We start from the raw sequence: 12,879 nt of genomic DNA, 5'->3' as shown, positions 1-12,879 counted from the left end.
GAGTTACATACACTCTGCACAGGTTTGACATGAAAGGAGGCCATGGTGTGAGGATAGTTGTTGTAAGCATAATGGTAAGCTCTCTTGAAGTTTTCGATGACAATGTCCGAGTGTTCCTTTATACCGTCGCAATTGATGTAAGGACACCGAATTTTGAACTAAGGCATTGCAAGATTCACGATGATGAGGTAGATAAAATGTGGATCCTTTCTCACAGGTATTAAGACCTAAAACAATTGACATGGAATAATATCATTGTAACAAGAAAAACTTGTAGAATCAAAGACGAACACTGGCCAGATAGAGTGAGTAGGGTGAACTCACGATGTTACATTTGTTGGGCAGTCTGTACCCAATAGTTTTTTCCACAATCTGTTCCTTGAGTAGTTCTGTGCTTGCTCCTAGAACTTTAAATTTGTCCTGCAGGAAATTGTAGCTGTGTCACTCAGTGTGGTAGTAGTAGTAACTGTGGTTTGTTATTATTATTTATGAGAAGCAAGAACTTACAGAAGCATCCATGTACACTATATGCTTGTGCACAAATGCCGGCGTTGCGTAGAATTGTTCTTTCATCAGCAACGCTGAGTAAGCATCGACCACGAATGAGTGGATATATCCGTATACCTTCATTGACAAACCTAAAGTTCGATGATCGGCCCAACGTCGATCGATGGAGAATATCCTCTTGCTGTAAAAAAACAAATGAATTTTAAATCGTAAGATTTTATTTTTAAAGATAAGATGAAACTATTTGCATTATTAAACGAAGGGACCAAAACTTTACTATAACAGGAACAACGAATTCATTACCTATCATTTTGCTTGATACCTGGCGTATTGTCGAGATTGTTTCATACACTTCTTTCTCCTCGTTTGTGGAATCTCTTATTTCCAAAAGTTGGCAGTGATCTTGATGGTCATTTCCTTGGTTAGTGAATCGAGTCTGTTCTAGCTCAGAATGATGTTGGTGAGGCTGGAAGACATGACCACTGGAGTTCAATTGACCATTACTAATTTGTAGACGACCCTCATTATAATTGTTGTTTCTTTGGAACATTAGGCGTTGTGGTTGGTGCTGCATGTGCTGTTCTAATGTTCTGATAGTTGGATTACCGGTTGAGCTTGAAGGAATATCTATTGGAAAATGCTGGAGAGGATGGCAGGAACACTGCATGCTGTTGAACTGTTGTTGCAAGGCATTGTAACTTTGCCCATTAGACCTGCCTCTGTGTGGTTGCTGATTGTTCTGCTCTTGAGGTTGGCGTTGTTGGCACCGTGTAGTGCTGTTATTCTGAGCATCATTATTTTGGGGGTAGTGGGGATCACGGACATTGGTTTGTTGCTGGTACTTCTTGTGACTTTGGTTGTTCATCGCATATGGTGAGCGCTGGCTTTTGTTTGAACCGTCGTTATTCTGAGCACCTGGATGTCGGTAGAAGTGGTTTTTGATACTAGGAGCTGGTTGGTTGTAGTGCTGGGACAAGGGAGTTGCTGGTAAACTTTGGGACAAGACAGATTGAGTTAAACCTGTAGAGTATGACGTATCAAAGGCCTGTGTGGGGTGGCTACCGCCTGACATTGATCCTGATCTGCTGGGTATAAGTGGCTCGGGATAGTTACAAAGGGAAGATCTAGCTGAGGAGCTTGAATTATTGGCCAAGTGTGAGACAGTATCAGGTTGGCATTCTTGTGATGCTACTTGGTTATGAAAGGGTTGTTTCTTTTTTTGTTCAATGACTCTGTCAAGTTGTTCATAGATAGATGGGTCAGACCATATTTGATCATCATCAATGAATCCACAACTAATGAGGCCTCTGTGGTTGTCAGCTTGTAGAGATTGGTTGTTTGCAGTTTCTGTTGAATTATGTGGAGGCTCCAGTATCCTAACTCTTTTCATAGGAGGCGCTGTACTCTTGTTACCTGGATCTTCTGACTGCTTTAAGGACCTCTTGTGAGGTGCCATTTGTTTTTCTGGTTCTGGCGGATGTGCGCTTGTGGTAATAGGGACGTTGTCTGTGGGATCAATAGGTGGTTGCTTCGTACACTGTTCATATTCTTCTGCAATGTTATTGTCTTCTTCATTGACAGTTGGTGCAGCAACCAGTGGAGCATCACTAGTGGATGGAATTGTTTTTCCTGTTTCCAGTACCGAGCTAGAACTGCTGGCAGAATCAGTGGGGACTTCTACTGTAGGAGGAAGAGAGGAAGTAGCTCTTGTGCGTTCTGTTTCAGCAATGTTCTTCTCGTCACTCAAAGTTGAAACAAGATGTACCTTATCCTCCTGTAGCGAAGAAGAACGTTGTCCAGTGACATTGTTTGATTTTTGTGCAGGCTGGGATACAGTGAGGTTTTTTGTGTTGGTTGAAGAGTTGTTGTGAGCGCTGTCAGATCCGTTGGACCGTGCAGTAGCTGGTGACATTTTCCCAATGTGATAAACAGGTGCTCCAAGTGTATCTGCTGAGATTGGATCAGTCAGTAATTGTTTGTCAATCGCCGAGTGCGAGGCTGATGTTTCTGTTGCAGTAGGTTTTGCTGTTTCCTCCAAGAGTTTTTCTAGTGGGCTTGTCAGAGAGTTGTGGTCTGCGGATCCTCCAGCAGAATTTTGGGTTTCAATCGGTACATAACACTCAGATGAATTTTCATCTGTCATTATAATTGCCCCGCTCTCCAGCATCTCGGATGTTGACACAAATGGCTCATGGACCGGCAAGCCATCAAGGCAGTTGTGCAGATGGTTATGTACTTTGTCCAGATGAATCTTGGCTTGTTCATCAATGTCCACTTTGTTGTGGTCGATCCTGTTCACTTCCAGTAGCAACTTAATTTTGGGTTGATGATTTTAGGTGTGAAGATAGATGAATTTGGGACTGCTCTTTGTCGTACGGATTCTGGGATTCTGGGTCAAGGGTATCGCAGCAACGCTTTAAATTTTCCAGGGAGTATGATGTGGCGTGAAGGACACTGGTTGAGCCACTGCTGGAAGAACTTTGACTGCTTGTCATGCTAGAACTTGGAAGCGTAGAATATGTTGAAGGGAGTGATGAAAAAGTTTCTTTTTCATTTGAGTTGTCCTGTTGCAAGTTACAATAAACGCCCTGGTCTCTGGTCTTGGTTTCTTTAGCACTAAGATCCCTACCAAGTGAAAGGAGCTTCTCCAATTTCTGCTCGAGAACTGGTTGAAACCACGAGAAAAGTTCTGTGTACATTTCATTGATAACTTTGTCAATTTTCATCTTGGCCTGGAATTGAAAGAAAAACCATCAGATATTATTAACACCGATAATGAAAATAAGTTATTAATACCGAAAATTAAAAATATCTTGTGAACTACTGTACGTTGTGTCAATAATTGCAGAAAGGGCATGGAATAATGTGCGCAGAAGGACACATGGTGTGCTGCGGGAAGCGCGGCTAACAAAGTCCATGAATCATGGTGAACACATTCCTTGAAAGAGCGCAGTCGACCTACCTTACGAAGCATGGTTGATCTCCCGTCGTAGGGAAGCCGTGTTAGAATTAACACAAAGGCACAGCTTACATACTATAGGAAGCACTTCTTTGTTTAACACAAAGGCACAGTTAACGTACTATATGAAGCACTTGTACTTTTAACACAAAAAGCACGGATGACGTACTATAGGGAGCACTTCTATATTTAATACAAAGGCACAGTTAACGTTCTATAGGAAGTACCTGTATTTTTAACAGAAAAGCACAGGTAACGTACTACAGGGATCACTTCTATATTTAACGCAAAGGCACAACTAACGTATTATAGGAAGCACTATTAGTTTTAACGCAAAAGCACGGGTAACGTATTATATGAAAGCACTTCTTGTTTTAACACAAAAGCACAGCTAACGTACTATACGAAGCACTGTTAGTATTAACGCAAAGGCACGACTAACGTATTATAGGAAACACTTCTAGTTTTAACACCAAAACACAACTAGCGTACTATAGGAGGCACTTGTATATCTAACACAAATGCACAGTTAACGTAGTATAGGAAGCACTTTTATATTTAACACAGAAGCACGGCTAACGTATTATAGGAAGCGGTTCTGGATTTAACACAAAAGCACAAATAACGTCCTATGGTAAGCACTTCTGGTTTTAACATAAAGGCACAACTAAGGTACTATAGGAAGCACTTTTACATTTAGCACAAAAGCACAGCTAACGTACTATAGGAAGCACTTCTGTTTTTAACACAAAGGCACAGCTAACCTCCTATAGGAAGCACTTCTGGTTTTAACAGAAAAGCACAACTAACGTAGTATAGGAAGCACTTCTATATTTAACACAAAAGTACGGCTAACGTCCTATATATATGAAGCATTTTTGGTTTTAAAATAAAGGCACGGCTAAGGTACTACAGGAAGCACTTTTATATTGAACACAAAAGCACAGCTAACGTACTATAGGAAGCACTTCTGTTTTTAATACAAAAGCACAGCTAACGTCCTATAGGAAGCACTTCTGGTTTTAACACAAAAGCACAGCTAACGTAGTATAGGAAACTGTCTGGATGAACATAATAGGATATGTATCCGTTTCATAAAAACTTAGGGAACATCATTTCAAACATAAAATCATGTGCAGAAGCTGGAAATCACTTACGGAACAAAGTTTTTCTTGATGCACAAATTCTTCTATGTAGGCTTCTAGTCTGGGACTCATTTGGAAAAATGGCGCCTGAAAGCTAGGCGGTGGCTGGAAAGGTGTGCGCCTAATGTCTTTCAGCTGTCATGTGGAAGGAAAAAATTACAGTCAAGTTAAGTTAATATATGGCAGCTAAGTCATTATGTTGAGTCGAAAAGTTCGCCAAAGGAAAATGATGAAAAGTTGACTTACCGTGTGTTTCCCAAAAATTCCGTCCTTCGTTGACAGGTTGTCTATGTTAGCATAATTCTTAACGGCCTCTGTGTCCCATATGACAAGTCTTGCAGGAGTGTCAGTTCCAGGTCCATAATCTTCGTATCCATGTACTCAAAATACGTTATCTGCAAGTGAGGAAGAGGTACAATTTAATCATGTTCTTGTATCTGCTTGTGGGTATAAAGAAGTGTACAAGTTAGTGAACGAACCACTGGTATCAGGAGGCAGCCACACAGGGCGCCTGTGAATCCTTTGTCCTTGAAGGTCTGGAGTGATGGCACCAGTTTCTCTGTGACAACATTGGACCAATCATATGATGATATGTTACTTGCTGGTCCTTCTAGAGCGGCTAAATAGTCGGGGCTAATGCAGTCATATGTCGTTGGGCATAGAAATACCGCTGTTGCAAACATCATGAAAACCCGTTGAAACACTTCTCTTGTCAGCTCTGGGGTTATTAGATCAGTTAACTCTCTGATGTTTGGAGCATGCCCAGCACACCGAGTTTCAGACTTAACCTGACATCTGAAAGCTTCTGAGCATTTTCTAGGGATAATGTGCCCGCCCAGTGGAATTCCTAAGATCCGGTGCACGGTGTACGAGTTGATAAGGAATCTGTATCCACTAGGCAGTATGAAACACCTGGAAGGGCAATCAAAATAGTGGACAAGCCAGCGAACGGAACACCTTGGAAGCTCGCGACAGCACATATCTAGTAGGTACCCAAAACCAATATCTCTGACTAGCTGTTTTTGTGGTTCTGTTAGCTTTTCACAGACAGAAATGAATTTTTGGAAGCTAAGTTTTGTGCTGAACTCTTCTTCGTATTCACCCATTGCAGCAGCTCTGCGGAAAGAGATAAGAAATGACCTTTAGCAAATTTATTGTTTAACCACATGCTTTTTCTGGCAGAAGCTTACATATAAACGCCGAGTCGGCAAAACAGAGATAAATATTTAAGCCGTGATTAAAAATGCAACTAGAATGAGAGGCATTGATTTCCAAAGAAATTTCAACGACACACGCGAGATGCATGATAAAAAACACCTACTTCGAGGAAGCAAGCTGCTTCTTTGTCCTGTACTCTTCGACAAGCTTTTTGTGCGCTGCATGTTTTAACTCGATACTTAGTCTCTTTGTCTATAGTTGGTCATGAACCATGAAATCTTGGGTGACAATCTCCGTGTCATCGACAAACTGAGACTGAGTCTCGGACAACTGTGGGGTGGAATCCATCTCATCGAACTCTACATAAGAGGTCATGAGACGTCATCGTTACTAGGTCAGCTATGTAAGACAGTTGGTAGCAGTCCATGTGAGACTATCATCAACAGGCTGGTTAGCTAAGACGGGTTCTAACTCTGAGTTAGTAACTGCTTTGCAAAAACGGACGTAAATCCTTTGGATATCTGCTATAGATTGCGGATCTATACAAATTATTTGACCTGTCTCTAGTTGGTTAGCTAAGACGAGTGCTTAAGTTTTGCATGGCTGGAGATATAACTCAAGTTAGCAAAACCACGGCGCAAGCATGCAGTTTGCATGGTTAAAGTGAGGTTAGCTGAGTCCTAATTTTAAATCTGTAACCCCTCTGTTGTTAAGACGGCGCAACAGTTTGAGCATGGACCAGCTAAAGATAATTGGATGCGGAACCGATATTCAAATCGCGCCCCACCTACTGTGTTGCGCACATGCGGTGTGTACGCAACCCACGGAATTGCTAGCACCAGTACTTTTTTTGTTCAAACGTTGAATCAGTAGCATAATCATGGCGAGAATGCAATGGATTACCTGAAAAGGAGATCCATGGCGAGTGAGATGAAGGAGACCGATAATTTTTCAGTGACGAGCGAACTCTACAGAGGGATCAGGATTGGCTTTCCTTTGGAGAGCTCGCCTGTCGCCACTGATGCTAGATGGAGAGAGACCTGGAACTCATCTGCGGACGACCCCAGAAGTTAGTCAAATACTTGGAGGAACTATTTGAGAGCCCACATGTCAGTATGAGCTTGAAGTCCACCTACCACATTTTCACATCTCAGATGGAGGTACTCCTCGTAGGACTCATATAAGGCTGACCCCACAAGTTAGTGAGAGACTTAGAGGAATTAGTAACTGAGAGCCCACTTGTCAGTGTCGTGGACGGTCAAGTGAAGTCGACGTACCACATCTCCTCACGCCCAAAAAACATGCCTGTCTTCCATGCGTCGCAAAACTCACCCCACCTATCAGGTTATTCTTCTCCTGCACGCAAAAAAACGAAGTAGCCTCTCTCTTTCTCTCTCTCTCTTCCTCTCTCTTTCTCTTTTCTCTCTCTCCAAGATTCAAAATCATTGAAGGGGATCGCTGACAAACTGCAGTGAAGCAGACCCCCCCTCAATTTAGAAAGGTGTGACTTCCGAACAGTCAACGCATAAGATTCGGCAATCAAAGGTTAGTAAAAAATTTATCAACGCACCTTTTGCGTGGCGATTCCTGATACACGGGATTCAATTCTTTAATGAATTTGTTGTGGTCGGGATTCATAGAATAAGACTTTTTAGTTTTACACTGTAGCTTTGATTTGAATTTGTTTTTTGTTTTGTATCCTCTCGTCCTTGTAATACGAGGTTGTTACTTTTGTTAGGTTTCATGGTTATCTTTGTGTTAAGTGTTGCATAAGAAAATTAGCATGAGAGGATCTCACTTTGGTTGAGGTTGTAGTTTAATGAAAAATTAATATATGTACATATTTATATTTGTTAATTACATAGGACTAAAAATATATCTCTGTTGATAACGACTTCGAAAAGTTTCAACACTGATACTGCAGGTTTATAACCTTTATATTTTTTACGTCTCTTTTTCGGGGCAGATGTTCAGGAGTGCGTCATCTGGTCAGGACAACAGGGACGGTCGGTCTTTGAACGACATCGGCAAGGATTATGGGAGGCAGGTAATAGTAAGGCAGTTGAACATTAGTGTTTGGTCTTTTATTCCTGGGACGTTTGCTGTCAAGGTGTCACCACTGAGAACACCAAATAGTAGATCATTAATAACAACAAAAATGATTTATATATCCTGGATGAATGCTGTAATATCTATTTATCATGTGCATCTACTTTGCAGTTGAGTATCAAGAGGTGGAAGAATTTTTTTTACTACAAAACGAGAAGAAGATCAAGGATGCAGATGCTGTCAAACACGCACATGCCATGCAGGCTAGAATAATTGGAGTCAAGAGTGAGATACAAGTTCTTGGCAAACGCCCCAACCAGGAGCATGGTGTGCAATAGACACCTGCCAAGAGGAGCATTCTAAGCAGCAGAGACTCCTCTAAGCAGATTGTCCAGGTAATGACGAAAATATCAAACGCTGGTTTTAACATATGTGGAAGATTTGGTCGCACGTGCGTCTCATTATTTTTTGGTTTGAAGGCACAGATGCCCACAAAGGCGCAAAGCGGGCGTTGTGATGGCCCAACGTTTGTAGGCGGTCATAATGAAGAGGTGCATGGTAACAAAATTTCCTTTGATGCAAGCAGAAGGATCATTGGCAACAAAAGCATTGGTGTTCAAGGATTCGGTACGGTTTTCACAAGCAAGAAGAGCCTAACAACAAAATCAAACATAGGAGCAATTAGCTCTACCATACAGCAGAATCAGAAAGCAATACAGGTGACAGCATATACGAACGTGCAACAACATTTAAAGCAAATGTATATTTTTTGTGAGCAAATTTTTTCTTTGTTTTCGTCTGGTATATTTAAATTGCAGTATCTTCCACACGTAGGTGTACGAGGAAGGAAGCAAGTATCATGGTAGTCCACGAATTGATGAAAACATAAGGCAAGGTCCTTTGAAAGGATCACCTATGGCATTCAACATGAGGGGTCCTTCCAAAGGATCTCCGATGGCATTCAAAATCGTCAGCGAAATCACCAATGCACGGAGGTTGTCGCCAAGATTTGCTGGACAAGAGAGGCATGGGAAAATAAAGGTGACGTCGGAACTATGCTTTTTCAATTCAACACACAAACAGTTTTATGGGAGAACAGGGTAAAGTGGAGAACATGAGGACGGCTGTCTGTCTTGTACGGCTGTATGTGTAGTTGTTCTTTTATATAGGATGTTGTTGTGCGTCTCCGGTTGTATGGTGTAAACATAAGCACATCTGTGCCTCTTTGTGCAGATGTGTGTCTAGCATGGTCGCATTCGTGATGTGAACAGTGCCTCTGGTGTATTGCTTATACTCGTTGAAGAGGCACGGGTCTGGTTTGGTTATACCAGATGAGCCCTGACGAGTCATATAAATCTTTTGTTTAGAAATTAAAAAAATGCATATGCTGCTCTAGATATCTAATTCTGTTTCTTGCCATGTGTTCAGGATTTGGCGGAGGGGATAACAGACGAGGGAATGAAATGTCATAGTTCTCCATCCATTTCGAAGGAAACGCAACATTCACAGCAGCAAATAGCCTACAGTGCCAGCACGGATTGCATGGTAGAAGTAGCACAGTCCCTTGGTTGCTCGAGTGCCGGAGAAACAAGGAGCAGCATTGCACAATCCAACATTGGAGAGGTAGACTCATTTATGGATTTGGTTGTGGCATGTAGAAACGATTTTGCTGCGCGTGACAAACAACAAAGCAGCAGCAGCTCCGCTGTAAGTGGACTTGTGGCTGGTGATGAGACTGATGTCGTCAGAAGTGAATGCGATCAGACGAATGAAGACACGGTGGACAGGATCATCATGGCGCCACCGACCATTGCAGAGTAAGAAATGGATGACATGTTTAAAGATTTCATATACCCAACGATTCAGGAGGTCACCGAAGCGGTCGAACCAGAAGGTGGTATGGTATTCGGATCATTGGACGAGTGCTTTTTCTTTTTCTGTAGATATGCTAGAAAGGTTGGCTTTGCTGCCAAATGATCAACGAGCAGAAGATCGACATATGATCAGTAGCTTGACAAGCAGGTTTTTCAGTGCACCAAGGAAGGGCAGAATAAAAGAACTGAGAGACATGTTAAGGAGAGAAGGAGAAACTGCTTGATCCGGACAAGCTGCCCAGTCCAAATAACAGCCAGGAGGAAATGGTATCTAAAGAACGTGCGTCTAGAGCACAACCACGAGCTTCACCCATCTGATTGGATGCTGAAATTCATGAGATGCTATAAGAAGATGACACCTCAGGAGAAATTATTTATACAAGTGCTGCAGAAGGCGAGGTTAGAACCAAGGAAGGTTATGCAGATTTTTGCTGCCATGGGGAAATCGAGGCGAGAAATTATGTTCGACACGATTGACATAAGCAACATTGCATGCCAGGAGAGGGCTGGAGAGCGCGACACTGATATCGCAGACACCATGAAACTGTTTGCTGATATGCAGAGGCGGAGGCCGGGATTCGACCATGTGGAAGAGACAGAGAACAATGTAGTGCGCAGCCTGTTCTGGACAGACTCCCTGTGTAAGATGAATTATGATCTATATGGAGATTTCGTGTCTTTTGACAGCACATTCTCTACGAATATATATGGCTTGCCATTTGCACCAATTATAGGTGTCGACAACCACGGGTCGACTGTCATATTTGGGGTAGGCCTTTTGAAGGATGAGAAAATAGGGTCGTTCAAGTGGCTCCTAAGCACGTTTGTCGAGGCAATGGGAGGTAAAGAGCCGAAATACATAATAACAGACCAGGACCAGGCGATGAAGACTGCAATAAAGGAAGCTCTTCCGAGGATGAGGCACAGGTTCTGCTGGTGGCATATTAGGAAGAACCTGAAGGAAAATAACGCAGTAGTGTTTGCGCAGCACCCAGGGATGTCTGATGATATATTTCGAATCGTCAAAAACTCACTAGATCAAGATGAGTTTGAGCGTGCCTGGAAAGCAGCAATTTCTCTGCACAAGGCGGAAGGCAACAAACATCTGAACACGCTATGGGAACTCCGAACTTTTTGGGTGCCGGCCTACTTCAAGGACTGTTTCTATCCTTTCTCGTCAACAACCACTCGCAGTTAGAGCACGAATTCTATGTGGAAGAATTACGTCGACCACTCGGACACTATAAAAAGGTTTGTTGAAGAGTATCACATGATTCAGCAAAATTGCCTCGCTACGCTTGACAAGAAAAGATACCGAACAGAAGAGATGGCGCCATCACTAGAGACGGGTTTTCCGATTGAAAGACAAGCAAGTCAAGTATAGACGAATGAAATTTTCAGGAAATTCCAGCTGGAGCTACGGAACCGGACTTACTTCAAGTGCTCTAATCTGGCAAAGGGGAGGCAGTATTTTTTAAAAAAGATTATTGATCCTGGAGATAAAGTGTGGAGACCTTATCCCGGCGAGGAATTTGATAGGTCTGAGTTCAGGGTAGACGTGGATGAGCAAAAAGAAATATACAGTTGCAGCTGCAAGAAAATGAGTAGGGATGGCATTCAGTGCTGCCATGTGCTTAAGGTGATGGACCAAACAGGCATGGTTGATCAACTTCCAAAATCCTTTGTCATCCCCAGATGGACCAGGAATCTATCAGAGAGTCTGAAAGTTCTGTCTACAAGTCAAGGTGATAGCATGAGCATACAAGACGATAAAACTATGATATTCGGCCTCGCTTACGCTAAGTTGCCGGATATCTATTCAAATGCATGCAGAAAAGAGAAGGCATACCTTGTGCTGCGTGAGTGTATGGTAGACATGAAAATAAAAGTCATGGCGGCACTTGCTGAGGAACCAGACACAGGCATTCTTTTCGAAACTCTCAAGAACCCTCCCATGAGTGGCTCAAAGGGTACGAAAAAAGGAGATCGAATCAAAGCTGGTTCTGAGAAGAAAGGAAAAGGCTTCAAAGCCGCAACCAAGTGCGGACGTTGTTGAGAAAAGGGTCACAGGAAAACAAACTGTCCGGATAACCCAGAAGTGCAAGAGAGGATGAGGATTGAAGAGGAAAAGAGGAAATCGCAGCTGGAGAAGAGGCAAGGTCAATGAAATGGCCGACAACACCGGCAACACCATCGAGGACATCAAACAGCTCAGGACAATGCACTCCAAGCCCAGGAGGAAGACGTCAGATGCCAGCAATTCCAGCAACCCCACTGGCAGCAGGGAGCATTTACCAAAGTCTTGCATCTACGCCAGAATCAAACATGACACAAGCCAGGGACACAAAATGCGTGCAGGGAAGCCCGAGATAAGGCACGGAATCTGCGCAGTCCATTTCCAGAAAGGAAAGGTCTGAGTGGAGACTTTTTGGTACCGGAGAACATTACGAATAGAAAAATTAAAAGGTAATAATGCAGCTTAAACAGGACGTGAGGAAAAAATAGTGATGACTGCAATCTTTCACTTTGTTTTTATGTATGAATATTAATTTTACAGGTAAATAGGTTGAATAGCTACGCAGAAGGGTCGGTTTGCACAAGGGTCGGGAAGGAAGTATGGATCGTTGAACATTCAAAAACAAGGCCGCACGTGGAGTGATGCAATAGCAAGAAATTGGTTGGGATTGTTTATTTTCTTGTGTTGTGGTTATAAGAACGGGTTGTAAGTTAATTTGCTATAGTTATAGAAACAAAACAAATTTAAATAAGAACGCCTTTTGCTTCTTTATGTTTTTTTACTCTGCGGACAAAAATATCAGGTTTCCTTGTTATTTTCCACAGCCGCCTCGGTTTTTGCACGTGGATGTCGTAAGCATACAAGCATGCTTCTCTGCTGCATGACAGAGAGATAAAATTAACCTAAGGGCACATGCAGCCATGGCCATGCCACCGGTGAGTGTTCAACCGTGACTCTCACGGTTGCATGGTGATGCCCGCCGTTATGGAACGAATACGTTTTTAAGCACAAAATCTGGGTTGTGCTTCTCGGGCTGCATAACCGTGTCTTTCGTGGTAACTGTACCTCGCCTGTTCTAACGCATGTTCTTCTGTTATGAATGCATGACTGTAAGTAGTTCAAATAACCGTGCTTGCGATCCGTGTCCAACCGTGCCCCATGTGCCTTCAC

The 12,879-nt window shown here is 42.7% G+C and overlaps 1 pseudogene; it reads left to right on the top strand.

Annotated features, from left to right (window-relative positions):
* The first annotated feature begins 6,797 nt into the window (after nt 1-6,797).
* On the top strand, nt 6,798-12,065 carry LOC147987032 (uncharacterized; annotated as a pseudogene).
* Nucleotides 12,066-12,879: the final 814 nt, after the last annotated feature.

Source organism: Triticum urartu, chromosome 2A (genome assembly GCF_056163025.1).
Source record: "Triticum urartu cultivar PI428250 chromosome 2A, HENAU_Tu73, whole genome shotgun sequence".
Classification (NCBI taxonomy): Eukaryota; Viridiplantae; Streptophyta; class Magnoliopsida; order Poales; family Poaceae; genus Triticum; species Triticum urartu.
This window is presented reverse-complemented; position numbering and strand designations above follow the sequence as displayed.